Genomic DNA, 15,272 nt, shown 5'->3' with positions numbered 1-15,272 from the left:
CTGTAGAGCCTCCTAAACCCATTCCATTAACTTGGAAAACAGAAAAACCGGTATGGGTAAATCAGTGGCCGCTACCAAAGCAAAAACTGGAGGCTTTACACTTATTAGCAAAGGAACAATTAGAAAAGGGACACATTGAGCCTTCATTCTCACCCTGGAATTCTCCTGTATTTGTAATTAAAAAAAAAATCAGGCAAATGGCGTATGTTAATGGACTTAAGAGCCGTAAACGCTGTAATTCAACCCGTGGGGCCTCTCCAACCTAGATTGCCCTCTCCGGCCATGATCCCAAAAGACTGGCTTTTAATTATAATTGCTCTAAAGGATTGCTTTTTTACCATTCCTCTGGCAGAGCAAGATTGTGAAAAATTTGCCTTTACTATACCAGCCATAAATAATAAAGAACCAGCCACCAGGTTTCAGTGAAAAGTTTTACCTCAGGGAATGCTTAATAGTCCAACTATTTGTCAAGCTTTCGTAGGTCAAGTCCTTCAACCAGTTAGAGACAAATTTTCAGATTGTTATATCATTCACTATATTGATGATATTTTATGTGCTGCAGAAACAAGAGACAAATTAATTGACTGTTACACATTTCTGCAAGCAGAGGTTGCCAACGCGGGACTAACAATAGCATTTAATAAGATCCAAACCTCTGCTCCTTTTCATTACTTAAGGATGCAAATAGATAATAGAAAAATATTAGCCCCAGAGGCAACAAAAGAAATTAAAATTGTGGAAGAGGAAAAAAATTCAGTCAGCGCAAATAAGTAAAATAGATTCTTTAGCCCCACTCCAACTTTTGATTTTCGCCACTGCGCGTTCTCCAAAAGGCATCATTTTCAAAATACTGATCTTGTAGAGTGGTCATTCCTTCCTCACAGTACAATTAAAACTTTTACATTGTACTTGGATCAAATGGCTACATTAATTAGTCAGACAAAATTACAAATAATAAAATTGTGTGGTAATGACCCAGACAAAATAGTTGTTCCTTTAACCAGGAACAAGTTAAACGAGCCTTTATCAATTCTGGTGCATGGCAAATTGGCCTTGCAGATTTTGTAAGAATTATTGATAATCATTACCCAAAAACAAAAATCTTCCAGTTTTTAAAATTGACTACTTGGATTTTACCTAAAATTACCAGACATAAACCTTTAGAAAATGCTCTGACAGTATTCACTGATGGTTCCAGCAATGAAAAAGTGACTTACAGAGGGCCAAAAGAGCGAGTAATCAAAACTCAATATCAATCTGCTCAAAGAGCAGAGTTGGTTGCAGTCATTACAGTGTTAAAAGATTTTAATCAACCTGTTAATATTATATCAGATTCTGCATATGTAGTACAGGCTACAAAGGATGTTAAGACAGCTCTAATTAAATATAGCATAGATAATCAGTTAAACCAGCTGTTCACTTTGTTACAACAAAAATAGGACATGAGAAATAGAGGAAGGTAATAACCTGGGGAAGAAGTTTTGCTTGTGTTTCACTAGGAGAAAATCAGCTTCCTATTTGGATACCCACTAAACATTTGAAGTTCTACAATGAACCCATCGGAGATGCAAAGAAAAGCGCCTCCACGGAGACGGAAACACCGCAATCGAGCACCATTGACTCGCAGGATAAATCAAGTGGTGATATTAGAAAAACAGATAAAGTCACCACGCACCAGGAAGGCAGAGCTGCCGACCTGGGCACAGTTAAAGAAGCTGACACTGTTAGCTAGAAAAAGCCTAGCCAGCACAAAGGTGACACAAACCTCAGAAAAAAAAATGCTGCTTGCAGCTTTAATGGTTGTATCAACGGTGGTAAGTCTCCCCATGCCTGCAGGAGCAGCTGCAGCTAATTATACCTACTGGGCTTATGTGCCTTTCCCGCCCTTAATTCGGGCAGTCACATGGATGGATAATCCTATTAAAATATATGTTAATAATAGTGTGTAGGTACCTGGTCCCACAGAGATTGTTGCCCTGCCTAACCGGAGGAAAAAGAATTGATGATAAATATTTCCATTAGGTATTGTTTCCAGTTACAGTGTGACTGGAATACTTCAGATTTTTGTATTACACCCCAAGTTTATAATGAGTCTAAACATCACTGGGACATGGCAAAACGCCATCTACAGGGAAGAGGAGATAATCTCACTTTAGACATTTCTAAATTAGAGCAACAAATTTTGAAGCCTCTCAAAGTCATTTAAATATTGTGCCTGGAACTGAGGCATTAGATCAAGTGAAAAAAAAAAAAAAATTCTTTATGGATTAAACCCCACGACTTGGATTAGGTCTATTGAGAACTCTACTGCAGTAAATTTTGGAATTATGTGTCTCTGTTTAATCGGTTTGTTTTTAGTGTGCTGGACCAGTCAAAAAAATCCTATGCCACAATCGAGAGAACGAACTAGCCTTCATCGCCATGGCACATTTATATAGAGAAAAAGGGAGAAAGAATGTTGCGGGAAGTCAGAGACCTTGAATGGAGGGACTGGCTGAAGCCACGGCAGAAAAACATAAAATATGAAGATTTCATGGACATTTTATTAGTTCTCCGAAATTAATACTTTTGTAATTTCTTATGTCTGTCTTTACTTTAATACTTTTGTAATTTCCTGTGTCTTTAATCTCTTAGTCCCATCATCTTCTTTGTAAACTGAGGAGGATATATGTCACCTCAGGACCCTGTGATGATTGAGTTAACTGCACAAATGGTTTGTAGAGCATGTGTGTTTGAACAATATGAAATCTGGGCATCTTGAAAAAACGAACAGGATAACAGTGATGTTCTGGGAACAAGGGAGGTAACCTTGAACTGGCCGCCGGTGAGCCGGACGGAACAGAGCCATATTTCTTCTCTTTTTGAATGCAAATAGGAGAAATATCGCTGAATTCTTTTTCTCAGCAAGGAATATCCCTGAGAAAGAGAATGCGCTCTAAGGGTAGGCCTATAAACGACCCCCTTGGAGGCGTGCCGCCTTTTACAGTTGAAGCCGAAGGGATGAAATAAGCCCCGGCCTCCTGTAGTGCTCTCAGGCTTATTAGGATGAGGAAATTCCCACCTAATAAATTTTGGTCAGTCAGGTTGTCTGCTCTCAAACCCTATTTCCTGATAAAATGTTATCAATGACTATGCGTGCCCAAAATTTCATTAGCAATTTTAATGTTAACACCATCCTGTGCTCTCATCCTGCCCCCACTTACTTTGTAATATTCTATTACTTTGTAAAGTATGTAATCTCAGTGTCATGATGACAATGGTAAAATTCCTCTATGTTTCCCCTGTTAGCCCCCTTCCTTGGACCCCTGCTAAGTCTACTATTTCTGCTTACCGTAGGACCTTATGTTATAAACAGAATTTTGCGGTTTGTCAAGGAAAGGTTTGACACCATACAGCTCATGGTCTTTAGAGCTCAATACCAAACTGTGGACACTGAAACGGAGTCAGACCTATAGGACCCAAGATTGGCTCCAGAGGTACCTGAGAGAGGGGGAAATGAAAGAACACATTCCTCCATATATCACAGCCTTGAGCCCAACACGTCACATCCCCCCATATGCCTCCACTTCCTGGGCCCGACACAAACACATTCCTCCATATATCTCAAAGAAAAACAACACCTGGAGAATCTCCGATAAGGTTACAACCGTTTGTAAAAGCGCAGGAACCAATAAGAAAGCTGCTAAAAGTATAACTTAATTGTAATGCTGTAAGAATTCCCTTGTAACCTTACATATCCTGTTTTCATCAGGCTATAAAAAGCGAGCACACCCATTGTTCGGGGCCCTCTTGTATGTTGTAGAACGGAGGGACCAAGTTCGAACTTGCATTAAAGATCCTTGCCGCTTGGCTTTGACTCTGGACTCTGGTGGTCTTCTTCGGGGAATAAACGGTCTGGGCATAACAGTAGTTTAGATTGAGAGGTCAGGAATAGCTTGGTTTCTTGAACACTGAGACTGTTACCAGAAAGGGTCCCGATCCAGACCCCAAGAGAGGGTTATCGAACTTCACATAAGAAAGAATTCAGGGCGAGTCCCTAGAGTAAAGTGAAAGTAAGTTTATTAAGAAAGTAAAGGAATAAGGAATGGCTGCTCCATAGGCAAAGCAGTGGCATGGGCTTCTTGACTGAGTATACTTGTAGTTATTTCTTGATTACATGCTAAGTGAGGGGTGGGTTATTCATGAGGCTTCCAGGAAAAGGGGGGTATTTCCTGGAACTGAGAATCCCTCTCCTTTTTAGACCATAAAGGAGAACTTCCAGACATTGCCATGGCATTTGTAAACGGTCATGGCGCAGGTGGGATGTCTTTTAGCATGCTAATACATTATAATTAGCATATAACGAACTGAGCAGTGAGGATGACAGAGGTCACTTTCATCACCATCTTGGTTTTGTTGGGTTTTGGCTGGTTTCTTTACTGCATCCTGTTTTACCAGCAGGGTCTTTGTGACCTGTGTCTTTGGTTGAACTCCTATTTCATTTTGTGACTAGGAATGCCTAACCTCCTGGGAATGCAGCCCAGTAGGTCTCAGCCTTGTTTTACTCAGCCCCTATTCAAGATAGAGTCACTCTGGTTCAAATGCCTCTGACAAGATAAAGAAGCCAGCCCTGCAAATATCTGGGAGAACTTTCCAAGCAGTGGAACTTGCAAGTCCAGAGTCCCAAGACAGGGGAAGCTTGGAGAGATGAGGAACAGTAAGAGGCTAGTGGCTGGAGTAAAGAGGGCATGAGTAGGGCTGACTTTGGAGAGGAGGCCACACTGCAGATCACCCAATCCCTCACAGGTCGTGGTAGAGTGTAAATTTTTTCCCTAAATGTGAGGGGAGTTTGCCAGAGAGTTTTAAACAAGGAATTGACTTGGCTCTAAATTAGGGTTTAAAATTAAGCACTTGGCCCATTGCCATGAAAATCGTTGGGGAAGGGAGGGGAGTGAGCAAAGTTGGAAGCTGGGAGACCACCTATGACTGGTTTTAATTTCTGGAAGCCTTCCATTCCATCAAGTTTTTCACTTCTGTTTCTATATTTTTAATTGCTAAGACTCTTAGTGCTCCAAATATTCAATTTTTTATAGCATTCTTTTCTTGTATCTTAAATACATTTTTTTCTCTTATCTTTCAGAGGATATTATTGTTACTTTGTGAACTTCTCTTTTCTTTGAATTGTCTCTATTGCTAGCAAGTTGTGTTGTATTTTATTAATTATTATCATTTTCTAGGCTTAGTGGTTAAGGACATAGACAGGTGACAGATTGCCAGCTTAGAATAACAGCTTCTCAGCTTACGGTGTGACCTTGGACAAGTTACTTAATGTCTCCATGCCTCAGTTCCTTCACCTTCTCCATGGACATAATCATAGTATTTACTTAAATGGTGATTGTGAAGATTAAGTGTGTAAATATACGTAAAGTACTTAGAATAGTACCTAGCTCACGGTATATGCTTAATAAGAATTAACCCTTACTTTTTTCTATTTGCTTTGGTCTGTCTCTTATATTAGATGCTTTCCTCAGGTTGCCTGGTCATTCTTGACTCTTCATTCATATTTAAGAATGAGGCACTGATAGGCTGTCTTGGAGCTCTGGGCATAAAGAGAAGGCTTGTTCACTATGGACATGATACTAGGGTCTATAGCTGGGCTAGATCTTTTGGGAACAGGATTTATCTTCAGTTCTTTTCTCTTGGGCTGGCACAATTCAGAGAAGGATCTCCCAGTGTTCTTTTTGGGTTCTCTACATTCAGGTTGTAAACTTTAACGTCAATCCCCTATTTTCTGATGGTACCCCTTCTGTGTTTTAAGGCCCAAATCTTCAATACCTCTGTTTAATCCTCCTCAAAGAATAGCCTTCTAGTTTTATCTTAATAGGTCAGAGCAGACTTCCAGGTCAGTAATGATAGGAAGAGATCTGGAGTCAAAATTTTTTCCAACAGACTTTCTTTTCATCTCCCTGCTTTCAACCTCATCTTTACCCTCACTTCCAAAGATGCCAAGTCCTACTAATTCCTGGACCACTGCGGGGTTCAATGGTTCAAACATGGCTGCTTCTCAGCTTTCCTCACTGATTTTTGGGACTCAGCCTTCTTGGACAACTAAGTTCATTTGCTTTCCAGCTTCTAAATTTCATTACCTTATTTCTATTCCTGTTTTTATTTTCTTTGTTAAACAAAATCTCTTTGCAGTCATTTTCATGAAGTTTAGGAAACATTAGAGAGTCATGTGAGTCTTTAGTCTGCCATGTGTTACTGGATGTTCAGCCCCTAATTTTAAAAGTTTGAAGTCTGAGGTCCAGGAAGGCCACACAGCTGGTTGGAAATAACATGGAGTAGAGATTGGGGTCTTTGATTTGTGGCCAAAAACTCATCCTACTACTTCACTCTGCCCCTCAGCAGCCTCAGGAGACCTGATCTGATAAAGCTGGGCAGGTTTTCTTCTCAATCTCAATGGCCAAAGACAAAGAGTCTACTCTGGCCCCCAGCCTCAGTAAAGCCCCAGAGAGCGGGTAAAGTTGTGATTCTTCATTGTCTTTGAGTCCTCACCTATGGAGCCATGGTGTGTACTTGGGGGAGCAACTAGACGTTTTAACTTTCCCTCACAGTGGGCTAATGCCCAAGGGAGGCTCCTCATTCTAATCAATTCTCATAAAACGGTAAAATTTTCCTGTATTTTTGAATAACGTGATGGACATTTTCTCTCAGGAAAATACAACTAGGCTATGAGACAACATTTATAAGATAAAGCAATGTGATGAAATATAGGGAGTGAGTTGGGGGAAAATGGCCTCAGTGAGAACCTAACTAGGGCCAGGATCAAATGAAGCCAATTAAGAGGAGAAGAGAAATGTTAGAGCAGGATGGGCCAGAACAAATTATTTGGAAGGTTTTGTCTGCTATGAGCTTTTATAATTTTTGGTTGTGAATATTCTAATTATGAAAGAGAAGACTTTGCAAGAATATGTGTCAGAAGGCTTAACTCTTGATTTTGTTGCAATTTAGAACATCTTATCGGTATCTACCTGCCAGCCCAAGTACACCTGGTGTGACCCTGGGCAGAGCCATTTCTGATACATGATGAGCTGTAAGAAACCAAATCCCCAGTGGATCTGGGCTTCCATTTCAGCAACTGTCACAGAACCTCCCTCAAACCCAGGTTATACCCTTGCTACTCAGTCTAGTATTGATGCTCCCACCTAAAAATACCTCAATCAAAGCCTTTACAGAACTTTTTTTTTTTCCTTTTCAACTTTTAGATTCAGAAGATACATGTACGGATTTGTTACCTGAGTATATTGTATGATACAGAAATTTGGGGTATGAATAATCCCATCACCCACATAGTGAGCATAGTACCCAACAGTTAGTTTTTCAACCCTTCTTCCCCTCCTTCCCTACTCTAGTCATCTCCAGTTTCTATTGTTGCCATCTTTATGTCCATGAGCATCCAATGTTTAGCTCCCACTTGTCAATAAAAACATGCAGTATTTGGTTTTCTGTTCTTGTGTTGATTCACTTATGATAATGACCTCCAGGTGCATCCATGTTGTGCAAAGGACATGATTTTGTACTTTTGTATGGCTGCATAGTATGGTGTATATGTACCATATTTTCTTTATCTAGTCCCCCATTGATGGACACCTAAGTTAATTCCATATCTTTGCTATTGTAAATAGTGTTGCAATGAACATACTAGTGCACATGTCTTCCTGGTTGAATGATTTCCTTTCTTTTAAATATATACCCTGTAATGGGATTGCTGGGTCAAATGATAGTTCTATTTCAAGTTCTTTAAGAAATCTCCAAACTGTTTTCCACAGTGGCTGAACTAATTTACATTTGCAACAATAGTGTATAAGCATTCCCTTTTCTCTCAGCCTCACCAACATCTGTTGTTTTTTGACTTTTTAATAATAGGTATTACTGGTGTGACATAGTATCTCATTGTGGTTTTGGTATACATTTCTCTGATGATTAGTGATGATAAGGATGTTTTCATATATTTGTTGGCTGCTTATATGTCTTCTTTTGAGAAGTGTTTGTTCATGTCTTTTGCCCATTTTTAATGGAGTTGCTTTCGGCCTGTTGAATTTTTTTTAGTTCCTTACAGATTCCGGATACTAGACCTTTGTCAGATGCATACTTTGTGAATGTTTTCTCCTATTATGTAGGTTGTCTGTTTGCTCTGTTGGTAGTCTCCTTTGCTGTGCAGAAGCACGTCAGTTTAATTGTCAACTTTTCTTTTTCTTGCAACTGTTTTTGAGGACTTAGTCATAAATTATTCCCCAAGGTCCATGTCGAGAATGGCATTTCCTAGGTTTTAGAATTTTTTTTGTTGTTGTTAAAACAGGGTCTCACACTGTCACCTGAGCTGGAGTACAGTGGCACAATCTTGGCTCACTGCAGCCTCAACCTTCCTGGGCTAAGGTGATCCTCCACCTCAGCCTCCTGTGTAGCTGGGACTACAGGTCCCTGCCACTATGCCTGGCTAATTTTTGTATTTCTTGTAAAGACAGAGATTTGCCATGTTACCGAGGACAGTCTTGAACTCTTGGCCTCAAAGGATCTACCCAGTTGGCCTCTCAAAGTGCTGGGATTACAGGTGTGAGCCACTATGCCTGGCCTTATTCTAGGATTCTTATAATTTGAGGTGTTACACTAAGTCTTTAATCCATCTTGGGTTAATTTTTGTATATAGTGAAAAGTAAGGGTCCAGTTTCATTCTTCTGCATATGGCTAGCAAGCTATTCCAGCACTATTTACTGAATAGAGGATCCTCTCCCCAGTGCTTATTTTGGTCAACTTTGTCAAAGATTTGATGGCTGTAGGTGTACAGCTTTATTTCTGCATTCTCTATTTTTCTACAGAACTTTTAGGGTTTATAAACTGAACATATACAAGCTGGAAGACAATGTAGCAATTATTTAATCTAACCTCTTTGTTTTATAGAAAAGAAAGTTTGGCTCTAGGAATTTACTGAAGATTACATAACTAATTTGTAGCAGGATTTTACAAAAATTATATTCCCATTCACTTAGGGTTGCAGTGGAAGTTCAAAGTTGTTGCTTCATGCATTCACTTAATAAATACTTATCACAGGCCTACTATGTGGCAAGCAGTGCTCTAAACGCTAGAAGTCTGGTGGGGGAAAATCAGAAAAAGCTTTGGCTTCATGGAGTTTATATCCTTGTGGGGATAGACAGGGAATAAACAAATGAATATATACTGTAGAATATGAAAAAAATTTAAAAGGCCAACAGCAATTGGGAATGATGGTTATTTTAGATTGATGGCTGTTTTAGTTTTCTTGAAAGAGCAGGCATGTGAGCAGACACATCAATAAGGTAAAGGAAAAAGCTGTTGTCATATCTGGGCAGAAAATTCCAGGTTGAAGAAAAAGTGCAAATGCCCTGAAATGGGAAAAAGACCGGAGTGTTTAAGGAATAGTGAGAAGACCAGGATAGGTGGTGCAGAGTGAATGGAATGGAAGAAAATTAGTGATAGAAACTGGGGAACCAGAAACCAAATTACACAGGACCATGTAATCCATGGAAGGACTTTGTATTTTATTCTAAGTGTTGGGGAAGCCATAAGGGAATTTTGAGTGGGGGAGTAATCAGTACGAAGTGCCTTTAACATGTGCACTCCCCTTATCATGTGTAGAATAGACTGTGGTTGCAGGTGTGGGAGAAGGAGGCCAGTTAGGAAACACTAGTCCAGGTGAGATACAAATGTGTCGTAGGCAAGTGTATTAGTCTGTTCTCACACTGCTAATAAAGACATACCAAAGTCTGGGTAGTTTATAAAGGAAAGAGGTTTAATGGGCTCACAATTCCACATGGTTGGGGAGGCCTCACAATCATGGCGGAAGACGAAGGAAGAGCAAAGGAATCTTACATGGCAGCAAGCAAAGAGAGCATGTGCAGGGAAACTCCTCTTTTAGAAACCATCAGATCTCCTGAGACTTATTCATTATTCATAAGAACAGCACTGGAAAGACCCGCCCTCCCATGATTCAATTACCTCCCACTGTGTCCCTCCCATGACATGTGGGAATTATAGGAGCTACAATTCAAGATGAGATTTGGATGGGGACACAGCCAAACCATATCTGTAAGGTAGTCATATTCAGCTTCACTTTAAAATTCATGCCATAAATGTAGTTAGGTTTTAATGGAAAGTTCACATTTTTCTAGCAAATCCACAGTAATTAAGATGCTCTTTCCTGCATGTGTGGTGGGCCAGGGGCAGAACACACATGCACAGGTATGTGCCCATATGTGTTTGACAGCCCAAATGGGATATTGGCTCTATTTGGGAGGACTATTTCAATAGGAAAAGTGGATGGATTCAGGCTATATTTTGAATTTGATTCTAATAGGACTTTACCAGTATTAAATATGAGAAGTTGTTGGGGTGCTTCCAAGGTTTTTCCTGAAAAACGGGGCAAAGAGTGATAACATTTCATGTATTGAGAGTGCTGAGGATAACCAGGTTTTGGGAGAGTAGTAAGATATTTGAAAAGAGTAAGTTTAAGTGGTAAGTTAGAATGAAGGAATTGAGAAGGTACTCAGATATACCATTCTGGAAATCTTGAGAAAAACAGGAACTAGAAATCGAGTCATCAATGTCTAGATGATATTTAATGCCATTGGATCACATGAGATTGTCTAGAACGTAAGTACAGAAAGAAGAGATGGCCAATGACTAAGTCCTGGAACACTAGCAAACAGAGGCTGTGTGAAAGAAGAGGAGGCAATAAATGTTACCAAGAAGGAAGGAGTCAAGAATTAAACAAATGGGTCCTGTGTACTAACATACACCAGGCTGTTCAGCTATGCTGGAAGCAGCACATAAACATTCGTTGATTCATGTATTCATTTATTTAAATATTTATTTAGAGAGAAAAGGTCCCTTCCTTTCCCACATAGAACTTAGTCTCTCATGGTGGAAGGTAGGCCACAGCCTAGTAAACAAAAATTCAGAAATCAGAAATTAATAACACAGAAAACAATAAAAATTAAAATTTGGATGGTCAATAAAACCAGTGAAGTTTGTTCTTTAAAAAGACTGGTAGAAGAGGGAAATCCCTCTCAAAATTGACAAAGGAAACAAGAAGAAAAGGCAGAAAAAAAATTATGAAAGTACAATATAAGTACAAATAGAGTAGCTATTTTAAAAATCATAAGACATTATCATGAACAACTTTATGCCAATATATTTAAAAAGCTGGACGAGGTGGCAGGCGCCTGTAGTCCCAGCTACTCGGGAGGCTGAGGCAGGAGAATGGCGTGAGCCCGGGAAGCGGAGCTTGCAGTGAGCTGAGATCCGGCCACTGCACTCCAGCCTGGGCGACAGAGCGAGACTCCGTCTCAAAAAATAAAAAAATAAATAAAAAATAAAAAAATAAAAAGCTTAAGTATCCAACAACCACAAAATATACATTGATTTTCCAAGATAGATTATTGGCTGGGTCATAAAACAAGTTTTAATAAATATCAAAGAATTGACATCAGACAGAGTATGTTCTCTGACAAATGTGATTGGATTATAAATCAGTATCAATTATATAGCTAAAAGAATTCTTCAGAATTTAGAAATTAAGCAGGACATTTAAAAATAGCACAGTGATTCAAAGAAGAAATTATAAGGAGAAAATATTTTGAACTGGATGATAATAAAATCAGTATTTGTGGGATCCAGCTAAAGCAGTTCTTAGAAAAAATTTATAGTTTAAAATGCTTATATTTAAAGGAAAATGATTTAAAATTAATGACCTAAGTTTTCACATGAATATTCCAGAAATGAAAGAGAAAAGTAAATCTAAAGGAAGTAGAAGAAAGTAAATAATAAAGATAAAACAGAAATTTTAAAATACAAAGAAGGCTGAAAATGGACAAATTTGAAATTTGTTCCTTGAAAAGATTAATAAACTGATACATCCTCAGCAAGACAGAGAATAAAAATACAAATAACCTATACCAGGATTGAAAGAAGAGATATCAGTGAAGGTTCTATATTTATTAAAAATAGGAGGTAATATGAACAATTTTATGCTAATAAAATTTAAAATTCAGATAAAATGAATGAATTTCTAGAAAGATACAACTTAACAAACTTACACACACAAAAAATGGAAAATCTTAATAACTTTCCTTCCTTTCCTCCTTTCCTTTCCTTTCCTTTCCTTTCCTTTCCTTTCCTTTCCTTTCCTTTCCTTCCCTTCCCTTTCCTTCCCTTCCCTTCCCTTCCCTTCCCTTTCTTCCTTCCTCTTTTCTTTTCTCTTCTTTTCTTTTCTTTCTTTCTTTCTTTCTTTCTTCTTTCTTTTTTTCTGAGACAGTGACGTTCTCTGTTGTCCAGGCTAGAATGCAGTGGTAAGATCATAGCCTACCATAGCCTTCACCTCTTGGGTTCAAGCAAACCTCCCACCTCAGCCTCCTGAGTAGCTGGGACTACAGGCATGCACCACCACACCTGGCTAATTTCTAAAATTTTTTTGTAGAGAAGCAGTCTGACTATGTTGCCCAAGCCAGTCTTGAACTCCTAGGCTCAAGTGATCCTCCTGCCTCAGCCTTCCAAAGTGCTAGGATTACAGGTGTGAACCACTACACCCAGCTGAAAATCTTAATAACTTTATATCTATTTAGAACACTAGGTTTGCAATCAAAACTCTCATTCGCCACCCCCCCTCATAAAAACAACCACCACCAATAGCAGGAACAAAATCTCGCTCTCTAAAATAGTTTTATAAGGCTAGCATAGCATTGATGCCAAAACCTGACCGATATTACAATGAAAGAAAATTATAGACTAATATTCTTAATTTAGATGAAAAATTTCTTCATAAGATCTAAGAATACTGGATACAGTAATATATTCAATTGTATTGAAATATATTTGAATGTATGTATGTATTACATGTAATCCAGTAATATGTATGTGTATGTATATATGTGTGTGTGCATGTATATGCATATGTAAAATCACAACAATGACATTTAGCCTGAGGTTGCAAGATTGGCAAAACACTTGGAAAACAACCAGCATAATTCACCACATTAACAGAATAAATAATAAAAATCTTATGTTCATTTCAAGAGATAAAGATAAAACATTTAACAAAATCTAACATCAATTATTGATAAAGATGTTTAATAAACTATTAGTAATTGAAATAACTGAAGTGAGCATCCTTAACCTGATGAAGAGTGCCTACTAAAAACCTAGATAAGATATAAATGTTTTTCCTTTAAATCTGGATCATGACAAGGCTGCCTGCTCTTACCACTTCCATTCAACATTATGCTAGCAGTTCTGCTAGTTTAATAAGGCAATAACATTATTTTAAAAAGGCATAAAGATTGGAGAAGAAGTAAAACTATCATCTTTTTGTGATTCCATCATTTTGTTTCTAGAAAGTGACAAGTCATCTCTAAACAATCTGTTAGAGTTAATTCAATTTAGCAAGGATGCAAGGTATTTGTTAATACATAAAAATCAGTTGCATGTCTACATAACAACAAGAAGCAATTGGAAAATAATTTTTCTGTTTTTTTAAGGACAGGTTTTGCTCTGTTTCCCAGGTTTGAGTGCAGTAATGCTTACCTGCATCACTGCTTACTGCAGCCTCAACCTCCTGAGTTCAAGCAATCTTCCCGTCTCAGTCTCCCAAGTAGCTGGGACTATAGGTGCCTGCCACCACACCCAGCTAATTTATTAACATTTCTTTTGTAGAGAGGGGGGGTCTCACTCTATTGACCAGGCTTGTCTTGAATTCCTGGCCTCAAAAGATCCTCCCACCTTGGTCTCCGAAAGTGCTGGGATTACAGCCATGAGCCACCATATCCGGCTGGAAAATAAAATGTTAAAGCAATACTATTTACAGTAATATCAAAGCCCATTTATTACTTAGGAAAGAAAGATGTGCAAGACCTCTGTACTTGAAACTCCAAATCCTGTTGTTATTAAATTAAAGAAGACATTGAATTATTTTTTTAAAAATTAAGTGGATCATCCAGTCAACCTTCCAATGTTTGTGGACTGGAAGACTCAGTTTTGTTATGATACGTATTCTTCCCGAATTTATAGATTTAACAAAGTTCTAATTAAAATTCCAGCAAGCTCTTTTCTGTAGAAATTGACGTGCTGATTCTAAGATGTATGTAAAATGTGAAGGATCTAGAAACATAAAAAGAAGAACGGAGTTGGAGGGCACCTACTACTTGATTTCAAAACTTACCGTAAAACTATGGTAATCAATATGGTGTGGTATTGGCATAGGACAGACAACGTGATCAAAGGACCAGAAACGAAGGTCTGGAATCAGACCCGCACATATATGGACAATGAATATTTGACAAAGGCACCAAAACAATTCAATGAGAAAAAGCAAAGTCTGTTTGTTTGTTGTTTGTTTTTCAACAAATGGTCCTGGAACAACTGAATAGCTAAATGGCAAGAAAAGAACCTCAAACCTTCTCTCTATACATACACCAAAATTAATTTCAGATGGATCAAAGATTTAAAAATATAAGCAAGAACTAAAGGGCTTGTAGAAGAAAACATAGGAGTGTATCTTCACAGTCTTAGGGGCAGAAATAGATTTATTGGACAGAATATAAACACATAATATAAAATAGAAATTTTATAGATTAGAATTCATCAAAATGAAAAATTTCGGCTCATATGAAGACACCAGTAAGAAAATAAGTAGGCAAGTCACAAACCAGGAGGAAAAATTTGTAATACGTATATCTAACAAGAACTTTAATCCAGAATAAAGAATTACTAAAAATTAACAATGAAATGCCAACCCAATAAAAAGTGGCAAAAGCCTTGAACAAATATCTCACAAAAGAAAATGCATGAATGGCTAATAAGCACATGAAAAGGTTCTCTCTCATTATACTATAATCTCCACAAGGGCAGAGAATATATTTGTTTTGTTGGTATTCTCTTTTTAAATTTCATTTTACTTGAAGTTCTGGGATACATGTGCTGAACGTGCAGGTTTGCTACATATGTATACATGTGCATTGTGGTTTGCTGCACTTATCAACCCATTATCTAGGTTTTAAGTCCTGCATGCATTAGGTATTTGTCCTAATGCTCTACCTTCCCTTTCCCCCATCCGCCAACAGGCCCCTGTGTGTGATGACTTAAAGATGAGCAGAACTTAGTCCGGTGTCTTAGTCTATTCAGTCTGCTATAACAAAATACCTTAGACTGCGTAGTTCATAAATGAAACTCACAGTTCTGAAGGCTGGGAAGTTCAAGACCAATGC

This window comes from Rhinopithecus bieti, unplaced genomic scaffold (assembly GCF_001698545.2).
Source record: "Rhinopithecus bieti isolate Rb0 unplaced genomic scaffold, ASM169854v2 scaffold_36315, whole genome shotgun sequence".
In the NCBI taxonomy this organism is placed as follows: Eukaryota; Metazoa; Chordata; class Mammalia; order Primates; family Cercopithecidae; genus Rhinopithecus; species Rhinopithecus bieti.
Note: the sequence above shows the minus strand (reverse complement) of the source record.